General features: G+C 50.6%; 1 long non-coding RNA gene and 1 pseudogene across 1 annotated transcript; one reads left to right on the forward strand and one right to left on the reverse strand.

The window, feature by feature from the left end:
• Window positions 1-64: 64 nt before the first annotated feature.
• Window positions 65-4,173, forward strand: LOC106696535. The gene is made up of 2 exons (XR_001347487.2): window positions 65-2,921; window positions 3,744-4,173. It is a non-coding gene; the product is annotated as an uncharacterized LOC106696535 (long non-coding RNA).
• Window positions 4,174-5,729: 1,556 nt separating this feature from the next.
• On the reverse strand, window positions 5,730-8,338 carry LOC102419988 (annotated as a pseudogene).
• Window positions 8,339-8,348: the final 10 nt, after the last annotated feature.

Raw genomic sequence — 8,348 nt, forward strand, 5'->3', positions numbered from 1 at the left:
CATAGAAACCTGTGCCCCACGCTGTACCCTCTGAAGAATTCTACTGCTCGCCTTTCCCCTGTGCGCTCCGCCGAATCTCTGCCCCCATGACTGCCAGCAATTGATTTCACAGGTGGCCGGCCAGTTCCCTTTGCGAGAGGTTGCAGCTGAGAAGGATATTATCTGAGTAGCCATTCTCTCACTTTCTGATCTTCCTCAAATTGAAAAAATGCCTTGGCTCTTTCTCTTCAGACCCTTAACCAGTAGCCACCTTCTCCCTTATCCCTGAGAGCCCAAATCCTGAGAATGTGAGCTCCAAAACAGCCTTTCCCAACTAACACTCATTCTCAGGCCACCCAAAGACCGCCTTCCTCAACAGCCTCTTCCATGTCTGCATTCATTCTACCCCTGAGGGAGGCAGCAGAAACTGAGGGCATAGTCCGAGTCCACGTCCCATTCTTTCCTTCCAGCTCCTAGCCACCCACTTCATTTCGCAGTTGGCCCCAGATATTTGGGGAAAAAAGTTAAAAAAGGCTGAGAATGGCCCTCAGATCCTGGTCCAAGATCCAGTGAACATGGCCTTTAAAGTTTTTAATGCCTGTGAGGAGCAGGCAGAGTTATATTGAGAGGCCCGCCTTCGACAGAAGGTTGACCTGCAAACTCAAGTCCTGGTTGTGGCTCTGCGGCCGACAGCAGCTGCCCATGGCCCCAAGGGGGCTGTGCTTGGTGGGGGTGCAAGGACAAACGCCACCCAGAGAATGCTTCAAATGTGGAAATGAAGGCCACTGGGGCAAAGCAGTGCCCCCAGCCCTGGGCTCCAACCAAGCCCTGCCCGGTGTGCGGTCAAAGCGGTCACTGGAAAAGTGACTGCCCCTGGAAAAGTGGTGGGCCCTCTGCGCCCCTGCATGGAGGGGCTGCCCTTCCAGGTCATGACCCACTCCTGGCCATGCTGGGACTGGACGAAGACTGAAGGAGCCTGGACTTGACGACCCCCATCACCCTCGCCAAGCCCAGGGTCACGCTGAAGGTGGTGGGTATGTGGGTCTCCTTCCTGGTCGACACGGGGGCTACCTTCTCTGTCCTGCCCTCCTTTTCAGGGCCCCTTTTTCCTTCTACGATCTTGGTCATGGGTATTGACGGCAAATTCATCTGCCTGCTGACCACCAGACCCCTTCCCTGTCTCCTTGATGATAGCCCTATAACCCACTTCTTCTTAGTCATGCCTTCGTGCCCCGTACCCCTTTTAGGACGAGATATTCTCACCAAACTAGAGGCCACTCTGCAGCTCACTCGGAGCCCTTCAGCCTCCTTGCTCCTTTTGCTCCTGGCCCCCTCCATGGGGACGCCAATCCCCCACTGCCAGGCGTCCCCTTATGGGGCCCAGCTGTCCCAGACCACAGTCACCTACCTCAGTTTCGCTCTCTCACCCCACAGGGCTGCGCCATTCCTTGGACTGTAGATGCCTTATCTCCTTATCACCTCTGTGACTGACCCCTCCTCTGAACAAGAAATGTTCTCCTTCCTCAGGCTCACTAGGTACTCTCACCTCCGGGTTCACAACTGTAGTCTTCTTGCAAAGCTCTTCTATGAGGTGACATGGCAAAGGGACCCCCTCACTGAGCCTAGTAGATCCCACGGCCAACTTTAATGGGCATTAAAGGGCATCCCCTTTAATTTCCTTAAAACTGCTCTGACCTCGGTGCCTTCTCACCCCCCCCCCACCCCACCCTTCCAAAAGGAAACTTTCCTGACTGCACAGGTTTACTCAATAGTCCAGCTATTATCAGAAACTGAGATCATTATCTCTAGGGGAAAAAAATCAGCAGCTTTAAAATCCAAGTGGCTAGAGGCTTGGGAACAGGGGAGCCTGCTCCCTCCCCCCCCACCACCTTTTCTCCAGCCTCATATCCAGGTCCCTGGATTCCACTGCTCCTTTCCTTCCCTTTTTCTTTTCCCTTGGATAACAGCACATTCTAACATTCCCTCCCACTTTCACTGCAATACCTACCTCTCTCAGGCTCACCAAATGCCTCCCACCATCCCTGAAGAGGACTCAGCAACACCATCCAGAACCTGATGACCCATCATTCCTCACAGGCTCTTACCTGGCAAGGGATCCTCCAATTTTTACTCTGGAAGAAGCTCAGGTTTTTAATATTTTAAGTGAAACGGACATGGAATGATAAGGGAGTCATCAATTCTACTGTCTGGGATGGGAAATCCTCTAGTGTCACTCTCTATTTATGAACCCTGGAGCTACTCCTTTGCCCACCCTCATCAACACAACTTTCCATCTACTCTCTAACATCATTCCCTCATTCTCTACATCCTGCTGGATTTGTCTGTCACTGGCTCGAACCCTCATCATAGCCACTCAATTCCAACCTATTGGACCATCTAACTAAACTCTCTTTCTAGAAATGCGCAGCTCCTGGCCGAACCTCCTGCTCATGGCCCTGACCAGAATCCGGGCTACACCAAGGAGCCCCACCTTCTTAAGCCCTTTTGAACTCCGATATGGGAGACCCTTCTTGCTCAACCACCGTCTCCTACTGATCCTCCTCCCCTGGGTACGTATCTCCCATGTCTGTCCTTACTCAGGCAGCTGCTCCGAGGACACACAGACAGGTTTCTGCCCAAGCCAGAGCCGACCGACCAGGGCTCGTGAGGACCAGCCATTTACCCTGGGGACTCGGTCCTCCTTAAGAATCTACATCCAAAAAAAAGCAACCATGTTTGTTACATTTGTTGCTTGGTGCTAAAAAAAAAAAAAAAAAAAAAAAAAAAAAAGAATCTACATCCAAAAACTTTGGAGCCTAGGCGGACAAGACCTCACACTGTAATCCTCACAACACCCACTGTGGCCAAGCTGCTTGGCGACCCGTCATGGCACCACCTCTCCAGACTCAAGAGGACCCCGGAGCAGCATGACTTCTATGAATGTGAGGTGTTGGGCCCCACTAAGGTCGCCTTAGTCGCCCTCCCCCTCCTCCTTCTCCTCCTGGCCCTGAGTAACCTACACCCACCCTCACCCACTTATGTGTGGAGGTTCAAGGTCCATGATGCCTCCCGAAACTCCAGAGCCCACCCTACCCCCACAGATATGCTACCAGACCAGTAATCTGGTAACTGGGGGATGAGTCACTTGGAACTGTACCCAAAACCACACTGCAGCCAGTCTCACCAAGGCCAGCCCGGGTACCTTCTTTTGGTGCAATGGCACCTTAAGCAACTGCATAAACTCCTCTGACCCCAGGCCTTGCTTCATAGTCACAGTAGTTCCCCAACTAACCTTGTATGGAGAGTTGGAGGTCGCCTGGCTGCTCCCTTCATCCCGCCCCCAGGCCTGCCATGTTAGGGGTGAGTATCACTGCCTCAGTAGGCCTCGCCAGGGGGGGCCCTCAGGAACAGTCTGGTCTCTGCTCAGGATTTCAATGACAAGCTCCAGTTAGCTCTGGAGTCTAATACCGCCTCTTTAGCCTCCCTAAAGCGGCAGGTAACATCAGTAGCCCAGGTAGCCCTACAGAACCAGTGTGCGCCTCAGACCTTCTGACTGCAGAAAAAGGAGGAACCTGCATATTCCTTCAGGAGGAATGCTGCTACTAAATCAATGAGTCCGGAGTAGTGGAGCAAAATGTGCAGAAGAACTACATGCGAGACACTCCGGGACAACTCTCTTTTCGGCTGGTTCCAAAGCCCCTTAGCTACCTGGGTCCTACCCATGATAGGGCCCCTGATTCTCATCTGTGTTTTTTTTCTCCTAGCCCCCTGCCTCCTCAAGTTCATCTGCTCCCGGATCATGGAGATGTCATGGGTGACTGTAAATCAGCTCCTGCTCCATCCCTACACTCGGCTACCCTTCGACCTGCCTCTGCCTGACCCTGGCCTTTAAATCGCCCACCCCCTCATCGTCCCTGGTCAGCTGGAAGTAGTCAGAACAAACCGGCGCCCCCATCACCAAAAGGCTGGGATGTTAGGTCAACATGCCGACTCCCACGGCGGGAACTTCCTCAGCTGAATACCGTGACGACCCCCACAGCGGGAACTTCCTCAGCTCATGCCCCCCGCCCCTCATTAAACACCTGTATAAAAAGGAGCCCCCCCTTCCCTGTTGGCACAAATTCACTGGCCCTGCCTTTGGGGCTCATGGATTTAGCCCGGGGAAGCAGATTAAACCTTTCCTTTTCTTTCTTCTCTGGCTGACTCAACTCTCTTTGTTTTCCTGCGCCACTAACTTTACAGAACTAAAACAAAGGCAGTGTTGGCTTGTTAGACCTCAGCTAGGAACATAAGTGTTGGGCAACTCAACATTTTTCTAAATTTTGGACAGGCAAATTCACAAATATAAAATCTGCAAATAATGACATCACATGGCCTTATTGAGAAGAAAAGTGGATGGTGAATTGGGAGGACTATTTTAGACCCAATGGACTTGGAAGGATTCTTGGAGGTGGGGACTTTGAGCAGGAACTTCAATGAAGTTAAGGAGTTGTTACCTTTGTGACTGGGATGAAGAGAACAAAAGTCCTGAGGAATGAAAGTACTTAGCATGAATGAGGACAAGGAAGAGGCCAGTGTGGTTAAGCAGAGTGAGCAAGGGAAGAGTTAGAAAATGAGGTTAAAGAGGTTGATGGAAGCCAGATCTATGGCTCTGTGGGCCATATTGAGGCCCCTCTCTGCACATGAGAATAATGGGAAGCCACTGGTGGTTTCAGGCAAGGGAGTAACATGATCTAGTCTGAGTTTTAAAAGGATCACTGAAGTGTGAAACATGACTACAATTGGTCAGAGTAGATGCATTCTAGTCTCCTTAGAGTTGGGCACCCCCCAACCCCCCAGAGGGATTGATAACTGTGGAGGTGTGAGAAAGTAGTTGGATTACTCTCATTTGCAATTCAAAGAGCCAACAGGATGTGTTGATGGGTTGGATGTGGGGTAGAAAGAGCAATCAAAGATCAATCTCAGGTTTTGGGGGGATTTGTTTTTGGAGGGGGGTATCCAAAATTTATTTTCCAACTGTCAACATCAGCAGGTTTTCTCCATAGATCATACATTCACAAGGTATAACAGTGAGAAAGCATCCAGTGTGTCCTCTAACTATATCTACTTCACAGTGTAAACAGATACTAGTATTGTGTTCACTTACAATTCCAGAAGGAAAGGCACAACTTGGGAAATACATATATATTTTTTATCCTAAAGTCAGGTGCAGTAACTCAGAGACCAACTTTGATATGGCTTTTGTTTTTTTAAATCCTCACTTGATATTTTTCCATTGATGTTTAGAGAGAGGGAAAGACAGAAAAATGTCAATGTGAGAAAAGCACATCCATTGGTTGCCTCCTGCACGAGCTCTGACCAGGACCGGGGCTAGGGAGGAGCCTGCAACCGCAGTATGTGCGAGAGGTCTGTGCCCTGGATCGGGATCAAACCAGGGACCCTTGGGTTCGCAGGCCGACACTCTATCCACTGAGCCAAACTGGTTAGGGCTTTATATAAGTTTTGATCTACATTTACACACTGATGGGAAAAGACTCCTCCACCCAGAAATTAGGGTCTTTCCTTCTTCCTCCTTAAACCATTAGGGCAAAGTTTCAGCATTTGCTTATTACATACACTTCTTTCAAAAATAAAAATAAAAATTACTAGTCTGTATTTGTTTTGTATGTGTGGGGGTTTTTGTTTTGTTTTGTTTTGTTTTACAAAGCAGCATAGCAACATCGTGATTGTAGGATGAGTCTAAGTTGTGTTCACAATTGTAAACATTTGCACATAAGTAAAAAAACAAACAGGAGGAAATGGGTTCTTAAAACAACAACAACAAAAGGTCCAGTTCCAGTGGAGCCATTGGAGAGAGTGGCCCCCAGGAAAACTGGGAGAGTAGGAATGCCTCTGCTCTGGATCATGGAGATCTGGTTGGTCTTCATGGCCAGATCACACAGTTGAGCATGATGGTGTACTGGTTCCACACAACACAGTTCACGTTCACTGAAGGGGCCATGATTTCCTTGGGAAACATCTCTGGGACCCTCTTTGTGCCTGTTCCCAGAAGAGTCATGGTGTTCTCAATGACCAGCTTCCTTCTGCTGTTTTTGGTGCCATGTGTCATATAGTGGACCTTCAAGTTGCCTTTGGTGGTGAAAGTTTGCCCACATATGTTACACACAAAAGATTTCTCCCCACTGTGAGTCAGCTCATGCATCTGGAGGGCACTGGCCAATGAGAAGTTCTTCCCACACCATGTGCAGGCATGCTTTTTGCCCTGGCTATGTGACTGGACCACTAGCAAAGATGGCATGCCTGGAGACATGGTCGCAGGTCCAAATGCACCAGGAACTTTGACTTTGACATAGGTTGTCTGGGCTCAGACAGATGTTGACAGGAGACTGCTCTGGCCTTCCACCTCAGTGTGGCTATTGTCCACGCTGTCTGCTTGCCACCAGCATCAGGAGACTAGGACTTGATGCTTTCTGCTTGGCCATTGGCCCGGGAGAGGGCTGAAAGGATGTGTTCTCCAGGATGATTGGACTTTGGCCCTGATACTCCTGATTTCCCATCACTGAGGAGAAAGAGCCATCGCTCTCCACTGAATCATTTTCTCTGCTGCTGCAGGACCACTGGAGCAGGACCCACCTTCCCCAAGGCATCTGGGAGGGAGGGGGGCATTATGGTGAACCCTGGAGTGTGTGATGTGGAGTGGATGCTGGGAAGAGGCATGGGGGCCTTCCAGGAGTTGCTGGGAGCAACCTGGGAGGCAACTTTGTCTACATTGATGCTTTCAATAGTGTCATCGTGACAGATGGCACTGGTGCTGCCATTCTCACTGACCGTCATCAACTCAGGATCCATAAAGTCACAGGGACTCTCCAGTGGGGTGTGTTGGGAATCTGACCATCATGTGCATCTGAATATGTTGCTGCAACATGACTGCATTGGTAAACTTCTGGCAGATGGGGCATGAATACTGGTCTTCATGGAGGTGTTGGTTCGGTGTGTCTTCAGGTTGCCTTTGGTTGAGAAGGCTTGATCACAGATCTTACAGCAGAATCGCCTCTCCTCAGTGTGGGGTGTGGTAATGCATTTTGAGGGAGCTTTAGCCGCTTAAGACTCAGTGGCAAATGATACATTTGTTGGGGTTGGGGTTGGTGGTGGCCTTGCCAATGTTCTCCACCAGCTGCTGCAACTTGAGGGTTTCTGACCCTAGCTCGGGTGCCCCTTTCCCTTAGAAACTACCAACCCTTGGGAATTATGGTTTGGCCCACCCTGGAGAGTAGGGGTCCATCCTCACTTTCTGGAGAAGGCCCAGGCTACAGGTCGGTGACCAGTGGGACACCCATTAGGTCCTTGGGGGTAGTCCCCAAAGAGAGAATCTGAGAAAGACCTGCACTGGGTGTCCCTGTGACCAGGACAGGTTTGCTGTCTAGAGAGAGACTCAATTCATCTATGAGGAGAGGTACAGAGAGTGCATAGCTAACACTATTGCCTGCCATCATTTTTTCGTGGAACTTGGCAAACAGTTGGGGTGTGTCTTCCCCTGGGGTGTCGATGAAAGTGTACCTTGAGGTTGCCCTTAGTGGTGAACCAGTGGCCACAGACAGAGCACATGAAGGGTCTCTCTCCAGAATGGGAACGGAGGTGGATTTGCAAGGAGTTATCAGTCCCCAAAACCTTGCTACTAAAATTTTGCCTGTAAGAGGGTGGCCTCATCTTTGGTTTTGACATCCACTGGAGACACGTTGGGCGGCTTCCCTTTCCCTTTCTCGGATGGGTCTAACACCACAGTGGAGAAAGGGCTCTAGAAGAGCACAGAGCTTGGGGCTGGGGGTATCAAAGCACCAGGGATGTGGTTTGGGAGCACCCTCGGCCCATCCGGCCTCAGGGCGAAGGACAGCAGCCCTGAGGACACAGAGCTGGTGGTGGATGAGATGTTTGTGTGAGGTAGCTTGGCTTGTTTCAAGGTGTCCAGAGACAGACCTTGGCTTCCAGCTTTCTGGCTGAGCAAAACCAAGGCCGCAGAAACCTGCTGGGACACGTGGCTGCCTAAGGTCTTCAGGGTGTCAGCTCTGGCTAGGCCTGCATGTTCGCCTGGACGTGGATCTGCTCAGTGAGCTGGATCTTCTATAGCTGCTGCTGCTGAAGACACAGGATCTGTTCCAGGCCCCATAGGATGCTGTGGCATCGGGCAAGGGGCAGGCAGCACGTCTGCGCTCACTGATTCACCGCCACTTTGGTGCCTGGTAGTGCTTGAAGAGTGACGTTAGTGTTGGCCACTTTGCTTTTGGGTAAATAGCTTAGGTGTGGGTGGCAGAGCAGTCTCCATCTTTAAGTACAGGACAGACTCTGTCCCTGGCTTCTTCATGTCCCTGAGA

This window comes from Myotis lucifugus, unplaced genomic scaffold (assembly GCF_000147115.1).
Source record: "Myotis lucifugus unplaced genomic scaffold, Myoluc2.0 scaffold_19, whole genome shotgun sequence".
NCBI lineage: Eukaryota > Metazoa > Chordata > Mammalia > Chiroptera > Vespertilionidae > Myotis > Myotis lucifugus.